This window comes from Anguilla anguilla, chromosome 13 (genome assembly GCF_013347855.1).
Source record: "Anguilla anguilla isolate fAngAng1 chromosome 13, fAngAng1.pri, whole genome shotgun sequence".
Taxonomy (NCBI): Eukaryota; Metazoa; Chordata; class Actinopteri; order Anguilliformes; family Anguillidae; genus Anguilla; species Anguilla anguilla.
Genome location: NC_049213.1, coordinates 25,346,639 through 25,362,539, shown reverse-complemented (window position 1 = coordinate 25,362,539; position 15,901 = coordinate 25,346,639). Strand labels below are relative to the sequence as shown.

The following is a 15,901-nucleotide window of genomic DNA, read 5'->3' as shown; positions in this document are numbered from 1 at the left end:
TGACCCAGAAATGTGCGTAAACAGTAGCCACTGTATAGTGCTGGAAATGTCCCTATATGACATCTCTCCGACGCTGCTTTCAATACACCCCACGGCAACATTCAGCGCATTCTGCACTGGACACTCCAAAGCTTTAATAGATAGATGGATAGATAGATAGATAGATAGATAGATAGATAGATAGATAGATAGATAGATTTATTCGTCATAGTAGTCCAAGCGCGAATATTTTCTTCCGTTTTCTGTTCACATCTATTTCGCTAAATCATGCCTTCAGTATAAACCACGTCTTATAAAAGGAAAATCAGAAACAATACAACCCATGCATGCCATTCATAACCTTATGATAGGCCTATGTAGAATATATAATTACAATATTAACTATCATGACAGAAAGGCTAGGTTCAGCTGGTTGAAGGCAGCCAATCGTCTTTTTTCCCCCGAAAAGGTTGATGTAGGCTTAGTTTTATTTGTTTTTTAAATAAAAAATAAAAATGAAAAACAGTTGAATCATCAGATTCTGAAATTTCTGTGAATCGCGCTTCGTCGAGGCACAAACAAAGGAAACCGTGTAATGTTCAGAAATGTCAATTCAATTCATCATGATGTGCGCTAGGAACATCTCTACGAGCGCTGGGAGGCTGGGTGAAAACTGTGTCGCTTATTTAACGATTGGAGGCTGTGCGTGGTAGGCGGATCTCTGCTACCCGATGCTACAGCCCACTTTCAAATCCTGGTAGCAAACATATTACTTGTATCTGTCGAAAGACAATTAGCGAGAAATCGAGGCAGAACTAAAAGAGAAGTGCTCGTTTTCTGCAGTGCAGGCAAGTGGTACCCAAGAGGAAAGAAACTGGGAGAGAAGGAAAGAAGAAAAGAAGGTAGCTTGAACTCTGCATGTACTCGCTACTGAAGGAATTAATACGGGTCCACCGTGGCAGTGTGGCACAATTTCTCGTGACTGGTAAGAATATTTAATTGGTTGCTTTTTGGTAGCTGGCCAGCAGCCTGCATTGCCAATATCATAATTCTAAATCGTCACGTATCATTTTCTTCCTAGCAACATTTTATTATCGTTGTTAGCTTACTTGTTATGCGATTAAGTGAATCGCATTACTGGTAAATATTTTTCCATCAGTCGCGAACAAAGCTCAGCTTTGTATCAACCAAACTGGTCTTGGTCTACGTTAGAATAAGATTCTCACCATGATGCTTGCAAGAAAAAAATATCTAACTTGAAAGATAGCTCACCAACATGCAGCCCAAAAGCAAAGTTTTCAACCTTGGGCTATCATTCTTGGTTCTGCTGGCTAGCTAGTAGCCTAATGTGAACCATTTCCCCCCAACCTGAGTGTTTAGATAGCCTATGTAAATCTGTGACGTCTGCAATATACTGTAAAACAACAACAACAAAGCAATCTTAATGAATGCTCGTTTATGTCATTATAGAACAAACCATTAGCTTATTGCATTACCTGCTGCATTAACCAGATTTATTTGAGCAGCTCGGTGCATCCTCGTGGACAATATAAGTTTTTCAGACTAGAAAGCGATTCATCCTATCCGGTTACTTGACGTTAAGAGCTGTTAGCTGGTGTGTTGGCTATTGTCACTAACGTCAATCAAGATACACTGAAGCTCAAATGATTGTCCGCTACGGTACCACGTGCTCAGTGTTCACCTCAGTGTCCGGCATTGCGTCCTAATTGTCATTGATTGATACATTTTACTTTTGAGTTTAGCTTACTGCTGAATCGAATGATACAGTACAACGGGAAGTATATGAAGATTCATTTAAATTATGTTGGAAATATATATTACAACATATGCATTCGGAATTGCAATGTCAAGTTATTCACTTCCAATATCAAACATTGTGCGGCTGTAATATCTAATGTTGTCTCCACTGTGCGACTTACAGTCAAATAAAACCGGCCCGCGGGAAAACTTGTCCGGTGGCGTGGTCGAATAGTACCCTAGCTGATGTCGTCTCTAGCTTTTTGCACCCAATCGTACAAAATAAACCAATCCAGCCCGAAGCCAACGAACAAGTATACCAAACCTGACAGACATCTTCACTAAAGGAGAAAGGAGAAATGAAGGAGAAAGGGGCAAGTTTATAGTGGTGAAAGCGCCGAGTTGCCTAAATGAGTGAGTTTCATATTGCTTAATCAAATAGCCTTCACAATCGGTCGGAAACATTAGAAAGGACAACATGGCCTGGGAGTCAGTATTTTACGCTCTTAAAATTAGACTACAGGTGAGAAACCATCAATTTTAAATCCCTTAAAAATCATAGACCACATTGACGATAGGCCTATGACAATGACATATTACTGAACTATGTCTGAACTCCTTTTGAATTAAACTTAATTACTTACTTTACTACAACGTACACCGAAGGAGAATGTGTCGAACTGCAGCGCTTGCAACCCAGCCTGTATTAGCATATGCGACCCATCAAAGCATCTGGCCTAGCTGAACGGGATACATTTGCTTGCAGTTTATTGCATAACTTTGCAGGACTAAAATAATTCATTAATGTTGTCCAGCATAAATGATACCACGCCGTCGCCAATGTATATAAGCCTACAGTAGCCTACTAGAGACCCAAAATGTGTAGGCTTATTATTTTAATATTTTGAGCATTATGGATGCCTGTCCAGTCACGTGCCGCTGTTGTTCAGAATGCCACTGGCTTTCGGAGTCCATGTGCAACGTGTGTGTCGGGCGGTTTTGGTAGCCTTGTGTCAATAGGCTACCCTTGTGTTTGAGTTCTCGACAGGGATGTTGCGGTGTGTTTTTTTTTTTTTTTGAACAGGAACATCCATGCTCATGGCTCAGCCGGAGCTTTGCGGTCCGGACCGGTGATTTTGCTGCCTACCGGGGATTGAAGCGTGCGTGTGTGTTTTTGTTTCCAGTTGGAAAAGTAAACCAACCGCGAATAACTGTGATTTTAAATGTTCTCTCATGGTCTCTTGATAGATAAGTTAGCTCATCGTGTGTTCGGTGAGTATCCAGAGTTCATGCCTGAAAATTTGTTTTAGCCTCAGGGGAAATTGATCTGTTTTCCTTTCTGTTGTTTCAAAGTTTCAATTTAAATAAGACCTACTGGCATGGAAAAATACGTTCCTATTACCAAAAGCACATAACTATTACAGAAAAATAAAAAGTATGCATATCTAACATTTTTTTTTAACCTATTAGAAAGTACATGAGATATAATAAAGGTAAATACATTTTTATTCAAATGTACAAAAACAGCAATTTTCCTGGATGTGCAAAGGTTAGACCTGGCGTGTTAAAGTGATTTGCATGTGGGTGTGTGCACGTGTGAGTTTGTGTCACTCCCTGTTTCAGGAAAATAGGACATTTTTCTGTGTGCTGAAGGTCACTCTTTCGCTCGGGACGCAGAAATTGACACAGACATTACTCTGTTCTGGGCAACAAACACAAACAGATGAAGCTAAACCCTCAGACAGGTTGTTTAACAAGACAAACCTGGCAACTATAGTCCAGATCTGAGTGTGAGTAGTTAATTAGCATTAAGCATGCTTAAATGACTGGATGTGAAGAGAACTGTTAACTGTTCTATCATTTGTATTTAATATGTACAGTTTAATGAACTGCCCAATCATGCAAACTAGACATGCAACGAGCAAACCTTACCAATGTGCTGCATATGTATACAGTATATATCTTATAACCTTAATTTTGATTTATTATTTTAGTATATTCCATAATTCTACGGTTGCAATGTGACTGCAACTGCAGTGCAAATAAGTATGACCTGCTGAGCTTGTTCTATGAGCACTGACTGTGCTGTAGTAGTGCTATTGTATTAGTAGGTAACAATGTACCAGAGACTTTACTGTATGACAGATCAATTACATGGGTCGCTTAACTTAGGCTATATATTTATACACAGGTCTACACTTAGTATGCATGCAATGAATGATTGTTGACAAATATGGAATTTGTTAAGGCGAGCAGATAGTATGCCTTCTTTTTTTTGCTTCATTCGGATTGGAAGAAAGCAGAAGGTAACATACTTGTGGGGATCACAGTTCAGAAGGTGAAATGGCAGGGGATTGAAGGGGGACTTGAGTGTAGCTCAGAAGTCGGCTGCCCTACTGACTGCAGTGCATCTTGCTGACAATGTGGATTTGTTGTACTAGACTATAGAAATATTTTTCTGTGGTAGTGTGGAATTTATGCCGTAGGTTTTACACTGTATCATGCCAATATTTTGACAGAAGTTATCTACAGCAAAAACAAACCATATCCACTTAACTTTACATGATTTAATTTGCTAGTGTATACTATTATCCAGAGAAGCTTATTGTGCGGGACTGGTAGTCACATATTTTGACATCAGGTTTTTTTGTTGAAACTGCTCCCAGGGAAACTGGAAGGTCTTTAACCAGTGCTTCAAACGGACGCTCTTTGCATTGCCTTTGTGAAGTACTACACTATGGGAAGATTAAAAAGAATATTGTACTGTTGCTAATATGAATAATATTTTTGTCAAAGAAGGTGCTTTATCCCAGCTGTGAGCACATATAGATAAATCCCAATAATGAGCATATGTTACTAAAATATAGTATGCTGGCTTCACTCTCCTGTCTCATGGTAATAAAGGCTGATCGAGATTAATCTAGACAAAGTACTTTCCATTCATTTGTTTGAAGTATCTTGTCTTTGCTACAAGTGCAAGTGTTATTGCATTCATCTATCAAGGTACAAAAACATACAAACGTCCCAGTCTTTGTGTTGGTTCTGGAGTTATAGGGGAATTCAAATACAAACATCAGGGAAAACCTGCACACTGATCTTCATTGCTCCCATTTATTGGACTATGTTACAAACACATGGTTTCGACCTTCAGGTCTTCATGGGTCAAGTTAGGGTCGAAACATTGTGTTTATAACATTCATAGTTCAATAAAGGGAAGCACTGAAGTGTAGTGTACAGAGTTCTTCTTTTTACATCCCCTTCATCTCTGTCATATATGTGTGGTAATTAAGTGAGATGAGGCAGTGCTCCATGGGCAAAGGGGCTCCATTTATATTAGTTTCATTTAATCAAATTGTACTAGTTATTTGCTGAATGTATCCCATTTAGCCGTTAGGTAGCAGTGTCCCTGTACAGAAATGAAAAGTAAACACAGTGATGTGCTCTGGCGTACAGTGCAGGAGAGACAAACATGTTTTGAATCCCCCCCCCCCCGACAGCAGCCTCATCCTTTAGAGACCTAGATTCAGTCAGGATATTAGCCAGTGTCTGGACATTCAACGGAATGCAGTGATTATTGTCTTACTGGAGTTATAACTTTATTATTTGTCTGCACCTGTATTAGTAAACAGTTTCCCAGGTTTCAGTGATGTTCTCCAATTCATATACCTAATAAACCTTTTGGGTTGTAAAATACAGAGTTGAAACAGAGTTCTGTGGTTTGATATAGGGTATTTAATAAACCCATACACTATGTTAGAAAATACAAGAAACAAATATTTTCTCAACAGTTAAGAAACAATGTAGTCTGTAAAAACAGGAGTTAAAAAAAGTGATTGATTGCAGTTCACAGAAGCTCGTGATCAGAGCTGGTGTTTATCTACACTACACTATGCTTATCATCCTGTGCATCAGTTAAGCCTTCAAACAGTACAATTTAATCCTTATTTTGGGCCTGATAATAACCACAAAAAGTTTGATGCAATTATTGTCTAAATTAACCTGTGCATACTAACATAGTACATTGACTTGGTAATGTAGTGTTGTACTGTAGGTGCTTATACAAGCTATAATTACTCAGGTGACCACACATATATACAAGCTGTAATTACAGGTGACCACCTGTGATGCAAGCTGCAATGCTGCAGATGGCTTACACTTCTTCAGAACTCCCTTTAGTGTCATATTTGATGAGAATGGCGGCTGTTAATCATCCAGGTGGGTGCCTTTAAAACTCTTCTCTGCTCTGGGTCAACAATTTAGCGCATGATTCTCATGGTGCTAAGGAAACGTGTCCTGCTACACATATCCTAGCATTCTTCGGTTTATCCTCTGGTTTCATGAATGTCGGAAGTGTGCTGTTGACACTGGCATGTTAATTTTTTGTAACTTCATTACGATTATTCTGTCAAATGCCTTTGTAAATAAAAAGCTCTGAAAGTCAAATATGAGATGTCAGGTGATTGAGGGGAAATGCGTGTTATGTGGTTGTTTTTCCCGAATGCTTCATTGCACAACAGAGAGTTTTTATCCACATGCCCACATGCACATGCATGCACGCATGCTTTCACACATGCTCACAAACATGCACAAACCCACACTGTCGTACGTATATAATACCTTGAGCTCCAGTACGCAGCAGTGTTATTTATTATTTAATTATTTATATTCAGCATGCAACGATATTTAGTTCAGCTGCTGTTAACAACACAACAATGTCATTCTGAAGGGAACCAAGTATTCACACATAACACAGCCATACTCGTCTTTTGTTAATAAACGGCTTATGTTTCATGATCTGAGTGTAGTTTTTAAGGTTTTCATTGTACTCATTTTTTCTTTATTTTTCTCATTATTCAACATTTTTCAGTTTTTTTTAGCTGCAGTTACTCCCAATTCTTACCTCCACCTCTACCAATTTCAACTACATAAGGAGCAGTGTATGCCCTGCCTAAATGCTCTCCTGAGTGAAGGACTATTCCATATTACAGACCATTACAGGCATTTAGCAGACGCTCTTATCCAGAGCGACTTACACAAGACCACATACACACACACACACACGTGTGTATATGCCTTTCCAAATTGGGAGAATGATATTAAACACACTTTTATGATCAATATGTATGGTATAGGGGTGAGCCTGTTCTCTGGAAAGGCACTGCCCCTCTTTTCTGTATTTGTCACAAGTGGCAAGCTAATCCAAATATATTTAGACTCGCTAACTAGCATTGTGTTAACTCTTTTGGGCCAGAGTGCTAAAGATAGCCAGTACTGCTTTGACTGGCACTGTGACAGAAGCACGCACACCAGGTGAAGTGGGCAAAAAGCCTGTGGCTATCTTTGGAAGGCACAGGGTAGTTTGGCATGGAACAGTTGTATTTATTCATTTAATAATGAAGAATAAAACAAAGTGAAAGAAGGTCACTGCTATGATGTTGGCAAAAATTGTTTGAGATTACTTGTGATTGCGAGTCTGAACATGCCATGATACTCCGGGTTGGTGTTATTATACAGTAATGCCACCATCACATTCTGTTCAATGACGCTATAACCCGCTTTAGCATGTACACCTATTTCATTCCTGGTTAAATTTGGCAGTGATACTGTGTGCTTAAAACACAGCTGTGCATTTGTTTTGTTTGTGCGTGTTTGATATTGACAGTTGATCCGTCTTAAGATTTTATATTTTTAATGAGAGGGGGGCCCACAGAGATTCCTGTGCTAATTATACAGAAAGGTTAAGCTGTGGGTGACTCACCTGCTCAGTTTGCACACAATAAGCTTTTCTCATTAAAATTTGAGGTCCAACTGCTTTGCCGGAAGTTGCACCTCCGAGCAATTAAGCTCTTTCTTAGTTTGCCTGTTGTTTTGTCTGTTCTTATGGTCAGGGTCACCAACACATGCAGCAGAGGTCTGAAGCTTTGAGTCATTTTTAAGGCTGTCGTGTGGGCTGTATGCAGCCTGCATTCTGTCTCAACAATGAAAGCCCTGCAATAGCATGGCCTTGAAGTTCTCTGTGTGAATCCAGTCACCTGCGACCTTGCGTCCATTACCTATATCAGTAAATAGACTTTTTGTTGTGGGAAATTTATGCTCCTCCTTGCTATTTGGGGTGTTCAGTGCACATTTATCTGAGCAAGGCATACGGTGGTCGACAGGCACATTGTTAAGGCTGGGGGAATGGGTCATTTCTTGTTTGCCTGGCTAACCTGGGGGCCCACATTGGACTTTATTGGCAGCCTCGATAGTATAAACAAACGCTAACCTGCATGGAAACACAGTCTCACAGAACAACATCTTTCTGGTTACTACAAGAAGAAGGTTGTGTGGAGACATTCACCTTTATAATATATTATGAATATGCCAAAGGAAGGGGCATTTGAGAAAACGGCAGGACAATCGTTGTTTCAGATTGTGTGAGGGATTAGATACAAACTATCATTTGGGAGAAGTTACCAGACAACAATGTAAACCTAATTTTTGGATGCTGGTTTTGCAAAAGTAAGATGAAATGGATATGATGACTGGTTTGGTATAGAAGAGCAGCTTTTTGCTCAATGACGACATTTCATTTGCTGAGTTTCACTTTCTTTGTCAGCAGAGATGTGTCTCTTTAGAAAAGTAAGCCCTGTTTTTTGGTTTCTCACATAATCTTTAGGCATTTATACATGCTTCTCTTTAATTACTGTAGCTCCAGGGGGGTCAGAATGAAGTAGGCCTAAAGCCTAACAGGAAAGGATGTTCCAGACAGGATTTTTATTAAGGAAAAACCCTCTTATACACAGCCTTCTGCTAATTAATCTCAGAAGCCCAATGCCTGTCAGCTATGTATGTCTTGATCTCTGGAATGTAGCACAGTGGTAGTGGTGGTGGAGGTAGAGTAGGGTGTGTGTGTGCGAGAGAGAGAGAGAGAGAGAGTGTGTGAGAGTATGTGTGTGTGAGTGTGTTTGGTGGGGGTTGGAGCATGGTTGAAGTGACGTAGTCCTAGCTTGGTGCCCGCATGTGCTGGGCACCTGACTGTGGCCCCCCTCCTGGAGGTGAAGGTTGGTGGCCGGGGGACAGGGTGAGCCTTTGTCTTGGGACATGTGACAGAGATAACGAGGACCTGGCACTGCATGGCCTGCAGCAGCAGAGGGGGCCTTGTTTCCAGCCCACTCTCCCTATTCTGGCCTGTGACACGCCAACACGTGGAGGTTTCCTCATCAGGGTTTTTTTCATCCTGCATCAGCCGCTTCCGCCAGAACGTGTCTTCATCTGAAGGGATTACACACCTCCTCCTGGAAATATTTTCTCCTGGACATGCTGCTGTTTGTGGAGAAAAAATAAACATGACCTCAATTAAATGTTGTACAAAGCCTAGTCATATAACATGTAAAGCTTTTCAATTGAATCCATGGTGGTATATAACTTTCAGCATTGTCTAGACTAGTGGTAACCAACCCTGTTCCTGGAGGGATACCATCTTGTAGGTTTTCATTCCAACCCTAATTTGGCACACCTGACTCTACTAATTAGCAGCTCAACAAGATCTCTAGCTGTCTGTTTTGAATGGGGTGTGTTTTGTTTGTGTTGGAGTGAAAACCTACAGGACGGTAGATCTCCATGAACAAGGTTGGTTACCACTGGTCTAGAATTTAGTTTTGACCCTCACAAATATGCATAATTCCTTCCTTCAGATTGAAATGCATGGAGTATGAATATTCATAATTTAAGCATTAGATCCAAAGTTTATACCCACTTATTTACAAGCAGTCATCTGTTGTAATTCATTTTTAAAGAACTTCCGCCATTAATAATTTCTACATTCATGATGTATCTGTAGTTGTCTTAAATGAGCTCACTTGCTTGAGATAATGAGGAAGTATGCTAACTAAGTTACTGTAGCCCCAAATAATACATTTCTGAGTTATGAGTTATTTCTTTTCATTTTGTATCGTAAAAGCAGTCAGTTGTTTTTCTTTCATGTATTGTTTCCAAGCAATCAATTTGCTTCCATTGATTGGTTCTAAATCTCATATGTGGCTATGAGATTCCGTGTCTGGTCCTAACACAGTCAAGTTACACACAGTAAGCATGTAAGCAACAGCAAGAAGCACAGTAGTCTGATTTTAATTGGATGCGTTTTGTATCATTATATTTCTGTCCTTCTGACTTCCATGGCCTGAACTGTGTATCTTTCCATGGCAGCCCTGTACATCACTCTCAGTGATGTCTCTCAGTGTCTGACTAAAAAATAAATAAATAAATGATATGATCAGTGTTTTTCCTTGTAGTATTTGTGCTACAGACAGCTGCTAGTAGTATAGAGTTTGGATTGAGCAACCATAATGATCTCAGAAAATGCTCACATTTAAAAATACTATTTTTAACAGTGAAAATTGAATTAAAGATACATTTAAAAATAATTTTTTGCTGATGATATTGAAAATCTTTATCATGTCTTATGTCAGTTGCTCCCTTAGATGCTGGTGCTGGATCAGAAGCATCATTCTTCTCAAAATGGTTGGTGTTTGGTTGATAGATAATAAGGGGTATTTAGCCCATTTTTATATCCCTTTATTGATGTTCTGGAACAGTCGTGATATGTCTTACTATGCTGTTTTCAGGGATCCTTGTATTTTTGAAGCTTGTGACCTTGAAAGAAACACCATTTAATTGGTGGCATTAACAAGTGTGGGAAACCTGTTATTTGCAGCATGTTTTGTAAACATGGCTAGCAGTCTGTGTATGCTTTGTGTCATGCATAGCAGATGCTCATATTTTTGCTCTCTAATGCTGTCTTTATTTGTTATATTTAAGTCATGCCCTATATAACGGTTGGCTCAGAAAATACAGGTCTGGCTGTCTTATTTCCATTGTGGTGCAACTGTAGGTGCAGTACTTTAGGATGTTACTGACACAGGGCTCCTCACAGACAGGTTTAGTTTAGTGATTTTCTTGTGCCATGTATTTTTCACATATGGATTTCACTGGAGTTTGGAGGAAAAGTATGATTTAGAGCATTTGAGCTCATTGGCACAGATTAGAAACCTGACTAAGTTTCAGAGCACTCTGTTCCACATGGCTCCCTATTTCTTCCAAGACCCTTTGAACTCTGCTTAACTCTGTTCTTCCATATCCCTTCTTCACCACTCCTGCAAATACATTCATATGGCAGATCCCTTAAACTCGCCAGTCCCTGCCCGTCCTGCCACTGCCATCTCAGCCAATCCCTGCCCATGGACACGGGACAGTGGAAGCTGCACTGGAGCAGTAGTCCCGTGGGCACAAAGCCTCTACAGAGGGGAAGTGACTGGTGCCTTTGGAGCACCTACCCTGTCACAGAATGGCACAGAATGGGCTGATCAGGATCCTGAGATGCATTGTATTGGTCAATCTCGAGTGGTGCGAGTGTAACGTGAAGCGGAGTTGAGGTTGTTAACCTGCACGGACAGGACAGAACCAGTCAGGACTGGTCATGATGTTCTCTAGGCTTTCCATCTGTTACTTTATACTTCCATAGTGTCACTGCTGTTCTTGGCTGTGGAATCTTGTTGTTAGAAAGGATAAATGTTTCATATGTAGCCACTGCCTTCAGCTCTAACATTCAGTGTCAGGATTAATGCGACAGCTTGGCATGGCTGCTTTTTCTTTCTTTCTTATTTTATTTTTGACATCTGACAGGCTGATTAAGAACCCATGTCACTGATAGTAGTAGAATCTTCAATCTGTCCCAGGGTTGTAATCCTCAATTGCAGACTTAAACTTTGCTGATGGCATGACCCCAGCTGTACTTCTCCGGAGCAGTTGGCAATTTGTGATTACTGCCCCCTCCTTTCTCGTGCAATAGGCTACACTGATGGAATATTTGTGAAATTCCTCTACAGTTCCATATGTCACCAGAGTTGGTCAGCAGAACTGATTAACAGTGTTTACTTTAGCATATTAATGGAAAAGTACTAACCTTCAGCCTGCCTCCCCGCCTTCCACAAGCCCCTTTTAGCATAGGCTAAACCCAGATACCAGAGTGTATGGCAGTGGTGTCTGTAGATGGTTGCAACCGTAAATGCCGCCAGCGTAGCTTATGAACAGACCTAAAAGAGATCCACTGAGTCCCCAGTACCTGAGCTGCAGGTCTTTCCCACCTTGTACATTGCCCCTGCTTGAGCTGAAGGCCTCCCCTACCTGTGCAAGGCGCATCTGGCGTGCAGTGTGCAAAACTGAGTATTAGCGGCCGTGCTTCTGACTCATTTTCTGTGACTCATCGTGAGCTTGTGCACCACCCTGCCACGGGACATTTGAGCCCACTTCCGTCAGCTAAAAAACGTAGGCAGGCTGGATGCTTATTAAAATGGACCCCTAGACCAACCCAGTCAGAAGAGAAGCCAATGGGTATTTTTCTGCGACAGAACAGATAAGGACTTTTTCTTGCCCACTTTTCGTGCCATTGGGGACATTTCCAAACACTTTAACAAACAGATTTCTCACAAGCAGCATGTTCTTCGTTACAAAAATGGAAAATTTAATTTGCTGTCATCTGCCATGATAGTTTTCGTGCTGACCTCAATGTTCTTGTTTTTATTCTCTTCTGAGCTTCAGCAAGAGATATGAAGTCGCAGACACATTGAGTGCATTATTAGGACCGTTGGTGGATTTCACTTTACTGTAGCTATGATTTAATGCACTGATCAATTCCATTTCTAGATCTGTCGATACAACACCTGCATTCTTCATTGATATGTGTTGGAGTTTGTATTGAGGGCCAAAAATCATTTCAGAGATATTGAGACCATTTTTATATTGCCTTATTGATATACTGCTCAAGTGTTTTAAAAATTAAAATTTAGAAAATTTAATTTCGGAATGAAACACCCTGCACAGAAAATACTTTTTTTTTTCCTGTCTAAGAAATTGGTGTTTTAGTTACATTTTTTGTCATATTTGAAATTATTTATTCATTTAATAAAAGGATGAAACATTGTATCACATGTTTGGATATACATTATGCCAGGTTCCCTTTGATTTTATTTCTCTATGACGTCTGTGTAGAAATCCACCCTTGCTCTCATACTTCATCTCTCTGCACTGCAAGGAATTAAGTGAAGAAAAAATGTTGTTTCAAAGATTGCTGCAGAGCCTACAACAGAGTTTGAAATTAATCCCCTACCCACAACAGGGTTAACCCTAAAAGTCCTGGGAGGAGATGAGAAAAAGGCAGTGAGGGAAAAATAACACTATCTTGATTCAAAATTAATCAAAACTACTTTCGGCTTTGAGAAATGTTGGTTTTATCTCAGCCTCTGTCTTTGCCCAACTCTGACTGTTCTTTTTTCTGATATTATACTGTAGATGTGGATGGTAAGTGAACAGAAAAGAGCTGAAGCTGCTATCTGTCTGCACAGGTCCCCAGCAGTGCACCTGCCTGTGTGTGTGTTTGTGTCTTGGAGGTCCGACAGGCTTGTTCTGGAGCCTGGTGTGGCTCTGATAGAGTGGACCTTCCTCAGCCCGGTGCTGCTTGTCCTCAGCTGATCCCTGACAAAGCAAGCCCCTGGACTCACAAAGCGAGGCCTTGCACAGAGCCAAGGCCTGAGCCACCCACCAGAGGGCCAGACTACGGAAGTCGAAATTCTCGCCCACTCCCTGCGTTCATGACAAACAGTGTCACACTGTCGATTGGAAAGGACCGACACCCTCCCGCTCCTTTTCTGGCACCGCGTGACAAGTCCGGGCGGATCAGCCTAATCCCTGGTGTGAGGCTTGAAAGTGGTGCTTGAAAGACGCTTGTTTTTTCTGGTTTAGTGTCAGAGGGCCTGAACGGAAGTGCTCTGGCTCCTTGTGTCTGCCTGCCAGCGTATTTTTAAACGTCCACAGTTCAGGAGCTCTCATCAATTCCCAGCTTTTGCCTCCCTTAAGTCCCTGCGTGTCCGCACGCTGGCTTTTGTTGTGACATGAAAGAGTGATCTGACGGAGCTATTTTTGCAAGCAGATGGGATGCTGTTGTGGCACTCTGTACTGTTTAATCCTGATTTCCGCCCCCTCTCCCTGGTGTGCATAATCCCGGTCACGCTGCTGAGAAGATGTTAGAAATCCCAGATTTGGTTATTTATTTATTTATTTATTTATGCATAAAATATAACCTGGGAAGGAACCTGTCTATCAGCCAATCTTCTTATCTTGCAAATTTTGTGTTGATAACACCGGCCAAATAGCTTTCAAATGCAGCCCAGCCCTTTTACACGTGTCCTGGGAAGTCCTTTTGTTGTGGCTGTTCCGTACTCTGGCCTCCTAGCTACTGTTCCCTCACTAGCTACTGCTCCTTCAGACCACCCAGCCATCTGCCTGAATGACTGATACTCTATTTCTTCCAATTAATGAAAACATTATCAGGGCATCAGGGTATCTATGTGTCCCCGATCAGTAAATGAAGATCCACATTCCCTTGGCTCAGCAAGCACTCCAGTAATTGTGGCGGGAACTTATGAAAGCTTATGTGACAGGCCAGGGCAGAGAGAGGGGTTGAATCCCCTGACCTCAGATTTCCTTACATTCCAAGCTGATTGCTCCTCTGGTGGTCGCACGGACACAGTGGAAGTAATCAGAAGGCCTTGAGCCTGACTTTGATGAACACGTCATGCTAAAGGGAATGCATGCACAGGGGCCCTCCCCATGTGACCTCACATCACAGCCACACTCCCTGCCACAAGGTCACTGCAACTTTCCAGCCTCAAAAGCATGCAAAACAAACAGAATCAAGCATGCATTAAAATTAGTGCATTCATTCAAATTTGGATTTAGATTATCTTTTGGGAGGGGTCAGGGCTCAGCAAATCCTGAGTGGATGAAGATTGATTTACCTACACGCACACATAGTGGAAAACAGTGGCATTTAGTTCTTATGTAACTGTGCCCAAGTAACCTTGGGGATAACCATGAGCGAGCAGTCATTGAATAACTCATTTAGTAATATTTAACATGAATAATCATTGAAAGCAAAAGACTAATACTTTCTCTGTGTCCCTGTTTGTTCAGAACTAGAGCGAGCAGACAGCAAACATTTATGTATTATATTTATTTTAAAATGCATTTCATGATTTAATGTAGAAACCTTGAAAAATGTAAGGAGCTTAAGCATATGTAGCTATGCATAACCTTCTGTGCACTACCCAAACGGGCCTCTTCTCAATTAGAATCTTAATTATCCATGCCCTGTCAAAATGCATTAAAAATATTTATTTGATGAGGGAAAAGAGTGATTCTGTGCACTAATTGCTGAAAACAAACATGGCAAAAGTTCAGCTCAGCAATTAAATAGACTTGACTGAATTTTCAGGATTGCAGCCTATAGTACACGATAGAGGTAGAGTGAAAACAACAGGTGTGTGATTCCGTTTTTAGAACGTAAATAGAAGACATATCCACATCTTGAGCACCCACATCTATTCCTCACCCAGCATCGATCTTAAAGCTTCATATTTTTATTCATTTTGGGCAAATGCTTGGTTTTCTGGTGATACTTAATTAGTATGGCCCTCCTACCCTATTCCCGCCCAGTTGCTCTGCTCAGATAAATAGTGTTTGTAAAGTCTTTGTTAGTGCTTTCACTGCCGGCTGTGGCACATGGCTGTGGGGTGTAAATTGCATGTTCATGTGTTCAGTCATAATTGCTGAGCTGGTTTTCTGGGGCCTACCCTTCAATGAGAGCCGAAGACCCTCCCTGTGGGGCTGCGGTTTCCTTTACCCCCCACCCCCTCCCCCCCCACTCTTAGGTGCCATCTTGCCAGAACTCTCTCGTCATAGATGCCCCCCATGGTGGTGCCAGGCAGTCACGTTTTCTCCTCAGGCTGAAGGAATTCTCATTTGAGCATGCTTGTGTGCTTCCCTGTGATTGGACGCAAGGATGACAGCTTGGCGCTGGGGGGAGGGGGTGGGAGGGCGGTACTGTGTCTCCTTGCGTGAGCCTGGGACCTTGGCAGCTGCTGAATTTAAGGTTGCCGTCTTTTCAATTAAGGAGCGATGAATTACCTTTTCAGCCATGGAGTGCCCCGGCGAGCCATAGCCAAAGGGCCCCGTCGGTATAATGATGCCGCCACAATAGCACCACTGTTCCCAGGCCTGTTCCCAGGAAACCGCACAACATGTGCCATTGTGTGCCATGTTTTGCTGCCCAACCACGTTGCCCAGCTTT

The 15,901-nt window shown here is 41.5% G+C and overlaps 1 protein-coding gene across 6 annotated transcripts in view; it reads left to right on the top strand.

Moving 5' to 3' along the window:
* Positions 1-653: 653 nt before the first annotated feature.
* The window catches only part of slc38a3a (solute carrier family 38 member 3a), a 40,502-nt gene continuing 25,254 nt past the window's right edge, over positions 654-15,901 (top strand). For 5 of the 6 annotated variants that reach the window (XM_035389004.1, XM_035389003.1, XM_035389001.1 and 2 more), the window contains exon 1: positions 654-964. The gene's annotated coding sequence lies outside the window, so the exon portion shown is untranslated. The remainder of the gene's footprint in view (positions 965-15,901) is intronic. The other variant, XM_035389002.1, reaches the window with a different exon arrangement.